Source organism: Pararge aegeria, chromosome 2 (assembly GCF_905163445.1).
Source record: "Pararge aegeria chromosome 2, ilParAegt1.1, whole genome shotgun sequence".
Taxonomy (NCBI): Eukaryota; Metazoa; Arthropoda; class Insecta; order Lepidoptera; family Nymphalidae; genus Pararge; species Pararge aegeria.
This window is the reverse complement of record NC_053181.1, coordinates 2,427,117-2,441,841: the sequence shown is the minus strand read 5'-3', so window position 1 is coordinate 2,441,841 and position 14,725 is coordinate 2,427,117.

Genomic DNA, 14,725 nt, shown 5'->3' with positions numbered 1-14,725 from the left:
AACTAAGTCGCTAAGCAGAACGTATTAGTCGGTAGGGTGGTAGCTAGCCTAGGTAACTAATTATATTCCCTTAGTCTCCTCATACGGCACCCAGGGAAAGGGACGAGTGATGTATTCTGTACATACAGTATTCCAATCTACCATCATCAGACGGCAACTTAAAAATATATATGAGTTACAATAATAAACATTTGTTAACATTGCTGGGAAGCTGTGATCGCCCAGTGGCTTCGGCTTCACTTTCGGGGGGCCGAGTTTTTTTCATTTTCTAAGTTATGTGTGTTTTAAGTAATTAAACTATCTCTTGTTTCAGTTGAAGGAAAAACATCGTGAGGAAACTAGCATGCCTGAGAGTCCCCCATAATTTTCTCAAAGGCGTGTGAAGCCCATCACTCCGCACTGGACTAGCGTGGTCTACGGCCTAAACCCTTCTCATTGTGGGAAGAAAGGTGTGGGCTGGTAATGGGTTGATATGATGAACATTGCAAGGGTCAGCTAAACAGATTTTGAAGAAATACTGCCCGCATTCTAGAGGACAGATAAAGGACGTATTACATATTATCCCGGGAAAACTAATGGTCCCTGTAGACGTAAAACACTGGTAAAGCCGCGGGCACGACTACATCATATCTCTTGACTATAGCTCGAGTATAGGTATAAAAAATACACACGAGTAGTCGCGGCCGGGCCCGCCTTAATTCTTCGACCGAAAAACAGACAAAAAATGTAGCAAAAAGGCTTGCAAGACCAAACCCCGCCTGCGTTGAAGCGGACACTCATCAACATAAGTGAATATTTTGCGATGCATATATTTAAATAACATTTAGACATACAGTGGCGTGCATACAGGGTATGCAAAAGGTATGCAGATGATATAAAATTAAGAAAATCTCCAGTGTGAGTTATAAATACATGAGGATAGGCTTTTCACAACTCTTACAATGCCTATCCTTAAGTTTTTTATAACTCCTACTGGAGATTTTCTCCTTTTTTTATCATCTGCATACCATGTGCATACCCTCTATGCATGCCACTGTAGACATACATTTTAACTCACCCGTTGGACTAGCAGTTAGCATGTTTTCCGAATCACGAGGTTTGATTCCTAAATTTAAAATAAAACATACAATTTTATTAAAAATAATATTTCATGAACTTTTCGGCTGGTTATGCAGCATATGTGAGCATATGAAGGGACTCACATTGTACCTACCCAGTAGAAGCCAGATAACGGCATTGGCTAACCAAACCTTTGTTATAGGATGAAAAGGGTTAATAAAGATACAAAACTTATTGTTTAAGAAGCTGGAAATTAAATGCTCACGATAAAGTTTAATGGTTGAAACTGACGAAGGTTGAACAGCTGTCCACAAAAACAAACTATTTTTTATTTAACCGATTTCAATTACTTTCATACGCCCTTTTCATTTATACAGGTGCTGCCAGAATATTAAATACTGTCACCGTTATTCACTTCTCCACTTAAATGTACTTCGTTAAACAAAGGTAGCTTTAGTTTAGTTGCCGCGCAAAATAATATATTATGGACTATAGAATAGGAATAGACAAGTACACTCTAATTAAATTAAACCTACAAACCTCTATGGATGGTGAAACAGCGTGGGTATAGAATCAAGTTAAAATCCAATAGAAAAAACGCTTTTACGTAGATGATTATCTATTATCTAATTGGAATATATTTTCATTCATTCAAATTGTTGAAGAATCTCATATATGTATAACCAGTAAGATTTATTAACTCTCAAATCCGCACTGCCATATAAAACTGTATATAGTCAAAGTTTCAGACTATAGATGCCATCTGGGACTTGTTAGAATTTTTGTTTTCGTATTTTCAAACAAAGCTCTATCGTTATCTTATTTAGAAAGTTTTATTAAATTCGATTCATGTGATCTCCGAATCTTGAGCCTTGACTCGTTCATAGAAAAGAGAGTTCGAAAGACCAGGTAGTTTTAGATAATAACAGTTAAAGCTGGAAATGACAGTATATAATGATAATAATAATAATAATAACGTTTAATTCAGATAAAACTCCATAGCTACAACAATAACGATTATCTTATTTACTATATTATAAATTAAAATTGGCCAAACCTATAAATAATAAATAATTAGGAATCTCCTAACTGGGTCTGTCATCATTGATGCAGATCTTTTTCTAATGTTTGCGTAGAGGTTATCAACGTATATGACAGCGTGTTTTAATTTTCAAGTAAATCAGGCACCTAAAAGTTTCTCAAATAACCCGAGAGTTACTTACTAGTTTTCGTAAATAAGAAGGCTTGTGCAAATCTTCCTTTCTCAAACATCAAGATAAGGTGAGATGAGGCCATGCCTTAAGTTGCGATGTCATTGCACGATATGATCATGATTTCTGACTATCGTTTTGAAAGGCCGATGAAATACCGATAGCGTACCCTTTTCTGGTGAAATTCATCAAAAATGCCGTACTCGATCTTCTTTACGACTCTGCCATGATATGATAAAATCGTTGCCAAAAATCCCGGGAATCTTGGACAAGCTCGAAATTTGTTGTATAATTTAAACCCTGAGCTCGCAGTTGTTTTTAGGTACTTACTTACATGGCTTTTTCTTTCCTTTTCTCTGAAAGTAGGAGACGACACTTCTATATCTCTGATAGTAAAAGCAAAAACCTATCGAAAGATTTTATTGAATAATAAAGACAACGTCTTGGTCTCTCGAACTCATTTCATTCTTTCAAATGCGCCATGGGCGTTAAAGATTCTTAATCAAACGTAAATTTAATCGTTTTCGTAAATAAGAAGACTTGTCAAAATTCTGAAGTAGAACCCTTTCTCAAACATCGCGATAAGGTAAGATGAAACCATGCTGCCAGATGCGATGTCACTGATTGATAAGATCTTGATTCTTGACTATCACTTTTGAAAAACTGGCGAACCTTTTTGTTGTGAAATCCAACAAAAATGACGGCTAATCGTCTATGTTGTAGTCACTGTTCAAGTTCTTTACCAAAATCAAGGGAATATTGCACAAGCTAACATTTGAGTCATGGGAGATAGCGTTCCTTTGTTGAAACGAATCATACTACTTATTTGTTCCCAATACGACTGCATGCAAATCCTAAACTGACAGCTCCAAGAAAAGTGCGCAGTTCCTATGATTTGTATACAAAACAAGGAAAAAATAATAAAATAACCAAATAACTTCCTCGCACCTAATCCTAAATCCTAACCCTTGTCAAAGTCCTCAACATTATCATCTTGAATCGACAGCATCAAAACCGATCGAGACAGTATAGACAGCGTCTACCGAAACTACGAATTAATGAGTTACAAGAACTGTCATGTGTCATACAGATAGGCCAAATAAAAGAGTGGGTTTTAACTTTAAGCACTAAACACACAGGAGTCGTAGCGGGGTGGTATTCAAAAGACATACAAGTATTATAAATTGCGAAAGGGAATTGGAAAGGGTTAAATGGGAAAGGGTTTGTTTTTTACCTATGTCTTGCTCAATCACTGCACCGATCTTGTCTAAATGAGGCATGTATCCTTAAAACAGATCTAAAGTACTAAAGCATTCACTATCCCTGATTAGCACCTGGGTATAAGCGTGGGATTTATTAAAATACTTTACAATATACTAATAACTATAATAAATACTGTAATACTATAACAATATCCACTGATTGCATACCTGACATAAACATAGGATAATAAATAAACGAACTCCTTAGGATAAAAAAACCAACTCTAACGCAGACGAAATTACGGACAAAAACTTATAATGTTTTAATTATATAATTCTATAAAAAAATATATAAAGTTTTTTTTTATCTAACAGATCAGACCAGAGATTGGTTAGGCGGCTTCCACAGGATCTCACAGTAGTGACCAATAATGTCTTACTAACGACAGACACGGAAATCCAAAAGATCGATGTTTTGTTAAAAGCTTGTCATTCCAAGGCAATGAAAATGGCATACAAGTTTTATTCATTTCATTTATTTAGCAACTAGTGCTCAGTTTTAAGTATACATTTATTACTATGTTAGAAGCTTAAATAATAGAAAAAATAAATGATAAAATAAAACCTTTCGTCACCGTAAAATCTCTGTAAAATACTTTCATCGTCATCATATCAACCCATTACCGGCCCACTATAGGGCATGAATATCCTCCAATAATGAGAAGGGGTTAAGGCTTTAGTCCACCACGCTGGCCCGGTTTGGATTGGTGGACTAAAAATAAAATGCTTCGCAGTCATGTCAGCGAGGATGCAGTCTTTTTCCTGATACCGGCGTTAAAATCGTCAGTTTGCTCTTTTGCTCTTGTTGAAGACATTTTTAAATTTGATTGATCAGAAATTTTCCTCGAAACCGGTACCTCCCAATTTAACGACCACAGCACTCAGCGCTGCGCTAGGGAGGTCGTCAGCACAGAATAAATTAATGAATTTGCCTAAAATTAATAAATAAGCTTCTAATAATAATTAAAGGATTTGATATTTAACTTGGTAAGTACAAAATAGGTTTTACTTACCATCATTAATATACCCATCTAATGATAGAATTATAATATAATATAATGTATAATCTGATAATATTAGATTTAACTAGTGACTAATTAATTATGTAGCACTGAGTTTGAGAATACAACTGAGGTTGATATACGACCTCAGTTGTATTCAAATGTTGTACGCCAGAAATGGCTGATTGCATGTAGTTTTTTGTGGTCACACGAATAAACAAATAAATAGAATATAATGAAAATAGTTTGGTGTTTACATTTAACAGTGAAAACATATGGCAATTGGGCTACGAGACAAAAAAGTTAGGGGACCTTTGGTATAAAGGAACATAAACGATTTATTTTATTCGCATCGTGCCATGAGACGCCGCTGACCTTTAAGCATTTCTATGTCTTGTTCACCGTATCTGCGATCGCCTGGCGTCGCCGGTCGCCGTATTTCGTGGTTTACCTTTTTCACTTACTGCTACACGTTGCTTTTCTAGTTAACTAACTCCTATCCACTGCACAATGGAAACAGATAGGTTACTGCTTATCTTGCTTAGGTGCTGAGTGCTGCTAGATGAGGTTGAAGGACTTTAAGATATTAATAACCTATCTAGTTCTTCAAAGCGGAAAAAAGATAGTTATTTTATCCTATTAAGGATTGCATTATTAAAAAAGCTTGGGTATGTAGTGCTGTAACTTCATAGCTAAACATTAACTCGGCTGTGAGATGTTAATAAAAAAAACTGGCTACGTATGTTGTAGGATTTTTTGCGAAAATTGGCGCGATTGAAACCCTCGCGACGTTTAGTTTTAAGTTATCGAAGGTGATTATATTCATCGCCTCACAATATAGTATTTGTAAGACAACATATTAGTCTTTATAAACAAAAAGTGGATATAAACAGTCGACTTACAAGAAATGGTCATAAATTAGCGACATCTGCATATCGTCTGCGAAAGGTGCAGAAGTCATTTGTGGGATTGAGTATACGCTTTTATAATATGATTCCTAAGGTGATTTTGGACCTACCAATCCATAAGTTTAAAGAATGTGTTAAAACACATTTATTACAGCGAGGTTATTATACAATTGATGAGTTTCTTAATGACAAGGTTGCTTGGAAGCATCCGGCTCCGCTTTCATCTCTCACAAGATAGAAAAATGAATGTTAAAATATAAAATGTAAATTTTTGATGTTGGAAAAGAGCAACTGCTGAGTTTCTTGCCGGCTTCTTCTCGGTAGAATCTGCCTTCCGAACCGGTGGTAGAGTCACTACACACGGACAGACTTGACGTTTAAAAAGTGCTTGTATTAGGCCTACTTGAAATAAATGAATTTTGAATTTTCGCAATATTGAAGAAATATTGTATTTACGCTTCATAAGTGACTGTGCTAGGCTTATATGAGTAACGAATTTTTGAATTAGAATTATAATTTATGGTGATGCAATACTCGTTTACCATACTATTACTATTACATACCAAAAAAAAGTTCAAAGTGTGCATTAAACATAAGCTTATAGAAAAGTCTTATTATAGTATAGGACTACGTCATCGATAAAAAAACTTGGGTGTGAATTATTCTAACCAGGTTGCTCTTCTAATAATTTTAAATGACTATGTGAGATGGTGATAATAAAAAAGAACACCCGGCTAAGTTTGTTGTGGGCTTCTTCTTAGACCAGGACGCGTTACAAACGTAGCTTTAGTTTTAAGTTTCCGAATATGGTTATTGCCATTTTCACACTACCGTGTACTTCTAATGTAAAGTACAAATCAAAAGTGCCATCTATGGGCCTACTTAAATAAAGATATTTATGACTTTGAATTGACATTACAAAAAAAAAACGGACATCATGGAAGTCGAGTATGTAGAAGTTTCCCGCGATTAAATTCATTGCACATCTGTAAGATTGTCTAGCAACATTGTCCTCTATAGTGCCATAGGAATATAACGTAGAACGGGTCCTCTCGGCTTTCTCTGTGCTACTACTATCATAGTTCATAGTGTATATCCTTCACTTACTTGCACAGAAAATTGTAAGCTACGATTAAATTTTAATAGAGTTCAGGAAAAACTAATCAGTATTTTTAATTATTTCCCAACATTTTTATCTACTTAGCATCTGGAAAGTTTTAATCGGTATTTGCTTTCAATAGTATTAGCGAGGAAGTGATTTTCAAGAAAACTTGGTCATCTGGAGTTGACAAAGTTTTCTTAGCGTAGTGGTGAGCGCTGTTGTCTTAAGTGGGTACCAGGTTCGATCCCCGCGGGGTTGATTTGGAAAATTATATTTATAATTATATCTATTTACCACCCTACCTGCAAAGACGTGCCGCCAAGCGATTGAACGTTCCGGCACGACGCTCGCAACAGGTACGCCCGCTATCATCTCAAATTTCATCATCACATTACATCACCACCAGGTGAATTTGCAGTGAAGGGTTAACTTGTAGAGCAATAAAAAGTGCTGAATGGTGAACACTTTAAATCGACGACTAAATTACATTGTTTAAAAATTCCACACATATTGCTTAAAATACTTTAAAAAAAATAATAATCCGCAATGTTTCCAAGTCAATTAAAATACCTTTAATTTTAAGATTTCAACCTACTGATTCTTTAGCTCGGAGTTAGGAAATCGGCGTTATCCAATCTATGCTTCGAAAAGCATGTTAAACCAAAAATATACAATCACTCAAATATGATAAAATATCGTAAGCTTAAACTCGAAATTCCTCTACCCTACGAGAACTGTCACTTGCATTCGGTTTAATATAGGCTTAAAATGCTGAGTCTTTTAGCTCGGAGTAAGGAAATCGGCGTTGTCCAACCCATAGTTCGACGAGCATGTTAAACCGAAAATATATAATTTCTTAAATATGATAAAACATCGTGATCTTACGAGTAGGACTGTCCCTTGCATTCAGTTTAATATAAGCCTTATTAAACCGAAAAATGCTGAGAGAACCTTCTCGCGCTGTTTCTATTACAAAATCAGTGTGTACGCATAAAAAAAAAGCGTTAAATAATAAACCCCCGCCGTTCTTGAAATTTGGTTGCGAATACGGTTTGATTTATCCGAAACATTATATTCATCCTAAAAAACGAGGTCAAAGATCTAACTAAACTAATAATCATTAATCAACGCTTAAAGAGGTTGTAAATTAAGAAGCCGACCCACCATTAGCTGTTCACAAGACTCCTCATAATTACGAAAGGCTATAAAATGTACCGACGTTTATTATCTAATATTTAGATAAATTAAAAAAAAAACAGAAACAAAAAACCTCATATAATTTTATAATCATCATGGAAGCGATTGTTTGCGTTACGATATGGTTACTGGCATATATGATCCTCGGACCTTCTTGTCTCCCAGAAGGTGGAATGTAGATTTAAACTCACCACGTTGATCCAAATCGGGTTGGTCGGCTTAATTTTCTCCGACATATTCTAAAGTGGTGAAAACGGGCAGTTTCCTAACTCTGAAACTAAAAAAAAATTGATGCCTCTACAACGATTTGTCCAAACCTATATTCGAAACCAGGAAAACGTGATCAGTAGTTGAACATACTTACCACTAAAGAACTAACACTTAAAAAGAATATACAAGAAAATACAAGGAATGTTTTGTTTTTTTTATTATTATTGAATTTTTGGTTATTGTTATTATTATTTGTAATATTTTTTTAATTCTTAATTTTATATAGCTTATTTTTATGTTTTAATGTAATCTTTTAATAGCCCTGGGGACGCGAATTGGACTACTGTAATATCTTCGCGGGATGCGTTGCTAAATAAATAAACTGACGGGGTAGTTACTCACCCACAGCAAACTGTGGTTTTTTTTCCCGTAAACTAAACCTAAAGCTTCAACGACAGCAAAAATCGGGGAAGCAAGCCAAAGCAAAAATACCCCTTTTTGCTGTAATTCTAAAATAACAGTTAATATTACGACATACCAAAATTCCCTAAAATAAGGATTATAATCCAACAAAACGCCAACTATAAAAGTATAGTAGGTAGTACTAAGCCATTTTTCCACCACCAAAAAAAAGAAATAAAAAAGACCCCTAGTCCGTTGGATTACTGGCATCATTCAAAAAAGGAACATACTTAATTCCCAAGCTTCTTTTTTAATCCACTACAATTACACTTGACTGCAGTCTCACCTGATGTTAAGTGATGATGCAGTATAAGATGGTAACGGGCTAGGTTAGGAGCATGGTAGTTATATTAAACCCATACTTATTATCGGATACTACGCAGCATCGTACCGGAACGCTTAATCACTTACAGATACAGCGCTCACCTGCAACAGAAAAGTTGTCAAAAAAAACTCTTACGAAAACACTAAAATAAAATACAGGTAAATTAAAAATAAAATACAGTTAAATTAAAAATAATATACCGTTAAATTAAAAAAATGACACATTAAGACTAGGCTAGCAGTTGCTCCACTTTTCAGATTCACCTTGATGTGAAACTCGTTTGAACAGATTTTATCGCGGTCACTTACTTGCTCCCAACACTCGCCTCGGAAAGTTTTAACGTTATAAATAATAAGATCAAGGCAAAACCTCCATTAACGATGTATAAAAAGTTAAATTTACGTCAATTTGTAAACAGAATATTTAAAAATGTATTAAGTAGAATCTTTATTTAATATTTACCGTTGCCCGTGACTTCGTCCGCTTTTATTTTTGTTTTTCGAAAGACATGTGCCTCATGAATGTGGCAGCACTCTATGTATTTAGGATAGCTAAACCTGGTGTAAAATCATCAAACACTTTCGTCCTCTCTCCCAAGAGAACTGAGCTTAATTTCGGGATAAAAATAATCCTATATTACTTCTAATACCTTCAGGAATATGTATACAAAGTTACGTGATGATCGGTTCAGTACTTTTTGCATGAAAGCGTAACAAACAAACTTAGATTCACCTTTATAATATTAGTAGGGATAGGGATTTCGGGATAAAAAGTATCCTATAGTACTTCTAATACCTTTAGGAATATGTGTACAAAGTTTCGTGATGATCGGTCCAGTTGTTTTTGCATGAAAGCGTAACAAACAAACTTACATTCACCTTTATAATATTAGTAGGGATGGGGATAGGGATTGGGATAGGGATGCCACTTTAGGTATAAAAATATAATATATCCCTCCTTCATCATCATCATTATTGTTTATTATTTGTGATTTTCTATTTTTATTTTTAGAGTTGCAATTTCAATTTGATATTTTAAATTTTAAAATAAATTATAATTTTTAATTTGACTTAATTAATACACTATTATACGTAGTCTTTGTTTGTTTCTTTTTTGCAGTATTTATGGTTCTGGTTTTGTCATATTCCCATATATTTCGCCTGAAATAAATCATTTATTTATTATTACGATATCTATCATTTATTATTTTTCTTCTTTTTTTTTATTATTAACAATGCTTAAGAATAAATTAAAAAACACTATTAATAATTTAAAAAATAAAAATATGCTTACTTATTATTACTTATTATTAACCGGCCCACTACTGGGCATAGGTGTGGTTCTTAGAGTGAAAAGGGTTTAGGTTAGGCACCATGCTGGCTAAGTGCGGATTGGGAGACTTCACACGGCCTTTGAGTACACTTTGGACACTCCCAGGGGCACAAATTTCCTCGCGATGTTTTCCTTCATGCACATATGTAACTCTGCAGAGTTAGAACTGTATTCGAGGAACCGAAAAAGGTCCCCAAGTGAAGCCAAAGTTTAAACCACTAGGCTGTCACTGCTCCCGACAACTAGGAGCGAATAAATCTCATAAAATAATAAATAAATATACCACGACAATACACACATCGCCATCTAGCCCTAAAGTAAGCGTTGCTTGTGTTATGGATACCAAGATGATTAATGAAAATTTTAATATAATAATACTTATTATATTCGGACAAATAACCAGGCACTAATAAACAATCAAGTTTAACACACAAACATTTTCCAGTTGTGCCAATCAAACCCTCAGCTTTGGAGTCGGAAAGCAGGGTCGCTGCCCACTGCGTCAATTGGCCGTCATACTAAGGGTACTGTAAAACATCGATAAACAGCCAAAATTATGCCGGTTTTGTAATTTATAAAACTGAAGAAAATGAGCTGTAAATGTTTATAATAAAAGCCACACACTAATACACACACACATGCGTATGTGTAAACGTGCACACACATCCATACAACGCCAATCGCCACACGAAAACCTTTATTCCGCCGTAAGGAGAAATGGTCGATAAAAATTCAAGAGCGACTGAAATCAATTATTAACACCCTACAAGAGTATACAGATTTCAGTAAATCAAGAAGATAAACGCATACCAGAACAGATTATATCCCAGATAGCGTAGCGACGAGTATCTCGCCGCAATGTGCAATAAATTTCTTTAGCCCGTGTTCAGGAATGAAGATACCAATAACAGGCCGCTATAAAACTGACTAACAACGTATATTATCTGCTGAGCCGGATGAAAATAGCTTGCAGGGTCGGCTTTAGAGTCACTTACACACTGAGGTACGAGCGGGGTTCCACCACCGCTTAGTCATCATACAGTTCAGAAACAAACGCCACAGAATTTGAAACATACAGAACCCTCATTCAGCCTTTATAGCATGCCAGCTCAAATTCAAAAATGTTTTATTTATATAGACATTATCACAGGCACTTTCATAGCCTTCACACACATAACATGTTACCACTAATGTTAGATGATGGTGATAACTACATTCGTTAACTTAAAACTAAAGCTGAGGGTTTCAAACGCGCTGGTCTTAGAAGAGCCCACAACAAACTTAGCCAGGTGCAATGCATTGTGACTAAGAACCGTGAAAACGCCCCGCGCGCGTGTCACTTCACACCCGCGGAATGTTGCTACTTTTCCCATTTTATGGTAAACGTTTAGAACATTAAAATGTAAAATAATTACTGTCAATTGCTAAATGGTACATAAAACGCCTGTTGGAGAAAAACTCCTAAAGTGGAGTGGTTTTTGATTCTTCAATATTAGTCGTGTACACGGCCCCAGTAAATATACCCGCCGAGGGTAAAGCCCGCCAACCCACATTGGCTCAGTACAGGATATATTCTCTTAATCTTTGTCTCCTATTAGAGAAGAGACCTGTACCCACCATTCGGACACTAATAGGCGGACGATGATGATTATAGTAAATTCTTTCCTCCATTCTTGATTTAATATTACCTACCAAGGACCTTGACCCCGGAAAGACTACTCATGTCTGTCAAACTTTCTTTATTCAAATAGATAGATAGAATGCATTTTTGAGGCGGTCATAAAAATTCTTCCATTGCAATGAGAAAAGTTAAGAATTACATTACACGATTATTCCAAACTGCTCTTGGTCTAAAACAATAAATCTAGCCGGGTACTTTTATTTCAAGAAATTAAACATTGTCAATATTTGTGACTGTTTAGCTAATTAATTACTTTTCTTTATTCGTTTTAAGTTCTCTGTTCTCTTGGAGGTATCTAAGTAACCCAGCAAGGAATACCGCAGCTTTTGCGAGGAGGTGATGTCCGCAAAGGAGGCGGCTGGGCGAGAGAGCGCGGAACTGGGAGGTCTCGGAGGTCCCCTCTCGCAGGAGACCTACGAGACCTCCCAGCACACGGGTAGCGAATTTAAGGGGAGGTTTGTCACCAAGCAAATGACAGGCCTGAGAAGGCAGCGCGCGTTTTTTTTTTTTTTTTTTTTTTTCGGATTGTGTGTAGCTGATTAACCCTAATGATTTTAACAGCGTAACGCGGGCTTGTTGGCGAGCCTCGGAATGGGGCTCTGCCAGGAAGAGTTTGAACCCTAGGGCTCGAAGAAGCGAAGGGATCGTCGGCCTGAGGGCGCCTCATGTGAGGCCGAACCTCGGCTCAGGCGACGATTGGAGTGAAAGGGTTACGGACGGTGATTAATCCGCACGCTTCCGAGAACGTGGTGCGAGCCCACGTCCGGTTGACGTTAGAAGTCGGGGACCTCGTCTTCGCCGGCGAAGACGCTGTGCATAGGTTGATTGTGTGTTCTGATAGGGAGCATTGTCAGTAGTAATCTGATCGTCAGGGTCGTGAAGGATATGTTTAGGCCTCCTCTTGTTGAGAGTGGCGCTAAGGTTGGGTGAGTAAAAAGAAGCCGCAACTATGAGAGGGTTGGGATGTCGGATAGACTTCTCAAAGTAGATTTTCGAGAGTTTTTTAAAGTATTGAGCAATAGTGGGGAGTTTGAGATCTCTATGGAGATCGACGTTGCGTACGAACCAGGGGCACCCAGTAGCGTTGCGCATGAAGCGGTTTTGGAGAGTCTGGAATCTCTTATATGCGGAGGGAGGGCGAAACGCGAAGGCGACGCTCGCATATGACATGATGGGGCGGACACAGGTTTTATAGAGTGTCACTTTATGACGAAGTGACAACTTGCTACGTCTGTTTAACATGGGGTAGAGTCTACCGAGAACGAAGGCAGCTTTGTTACGGGCTGCGCTAATGTGATCTGCGAAGTTAAAGCGACTGTCAAAAGTTACACCCAAGTACTTGGCTGTCTTTTGCCACGGTATAGGACGGTTGAATAAGTTAAGGTCCCTTTTGTCCCTGAGGTCAGGGCGGGCTCGTCCAGTGAAAAGCACTGCTGTGCTTTTATCCGGATTCACCTCTATCCTCCATTGGCGAAACCAAGCGCCTAAGCGCTCGATGGCCTTTTGGAGGCGGGATATGATGCGAGGTATGGTTCGGTATGTTGTATAGAGGGCGGTGTCATCCGCAAATTGGGCTAGCTCTACGTAGGGGCTCTTTGGTATGTCGCTAGTGTAAAGCGCGTATAGGAGGGGTGATAGAACAGAGCCCTGAGGGACTCCGGCTCGTATGGGTCTGGTAGATGACAGAGTGCCATCTATCCGGTAACGGAAGGTGCGATCGCTCAGGTAGTCTCTTAGCAGTTGCAAGATTCTATCTGGGATGCCCTGGTCGTGAAGCTTATATATTAAGCCCGCATGCCAAACCTTGTCGAAAGCTTTGGCTACGTCGAAGAATACTGCTCCTGTGAGCAGCGGGTATCTTTTTTCAAAGAGACCTCTGGATATGTGCTCCGTCAGGCGGTGCACTTGGTGGATGCTAGAGTGTTTGGCTCGAAAGCCGAATTGCTCGTCGTTGAGAAGCTTTTTTGCTTCTACGATGGCTTTGAGTCGGGCCAGTATAATTCTCTCATAAACCTTTGCTAAGGAGTTGAGTAGACTAATCGGGCGGTGTAGCGCGCGTAGTATTCGGTAGCGACTAGGCTGCCATCGACGATGGGACCCGCCATGCATTGGGATCAAATATGGCGAGAGTGAGAGACAAACAGAGTTTTAGTGGGTGCAAGTCCCACTCAACTACTCCGTTTACCCCAATGGAGTTGCATCCGTCAGGAACTTTCTCTGTATAAAAAAAGGTACCTAAGTAAACAATTTGTTCTTTGGAGAATAATATATATATAATAATAATATATAAATAAGTCTTCAGACCTATTATTTTTATTTACGCCATCTCACAACTTACTGCTAACTAAATAGCTAGAGCAAATCATACCCGAGGTTTTTTGTAGTACGCTTATTTTTTATTTTAATATATGCTAACTGTGATATACAGTTTGCATTGTTCTTTTACGATACGCCTTAAAGATTAAAAGCACTTTATTTTCTAAACGTTTATCTAATCGAAAGGAAAACGCGGTGAAACGTTCGCAGCGCAGTGCTGAGAGAAACTCTTAATTATATACAGGCCATCCTGTACAGGCGCGGCCATTAGTGATAACAGGGGACTTACTACCATCTCTTAATGCAGTATTATTTACAATGATAGTTCATAATAATAAAAGAATACACTTTAACAAGGGGGCTTGTTAATAAACGTGCAGGAACGTAATTCCAATAGCCCTTGTCTGGAATATCACGTAGCGTGCAAACTTTATAAGAGTAGCATCGTAATGAAAAGCTAATTCGCCTGGCAGCATGGCTTTGCAGGTAAGGTGGTAACTAGCTACCGACCAGACAAGACAAGTTCCCAAATTACCCCAGCCGGATCGAACCCGCGGCTTTCCCCTTATAAGAACACAGCGCTAACAACTGCGCCAGGAAGGTCGTAAAAAATTTACGCAGTGTTTTTTCACACTGACAGCACCTTCCAAATGTCGGAA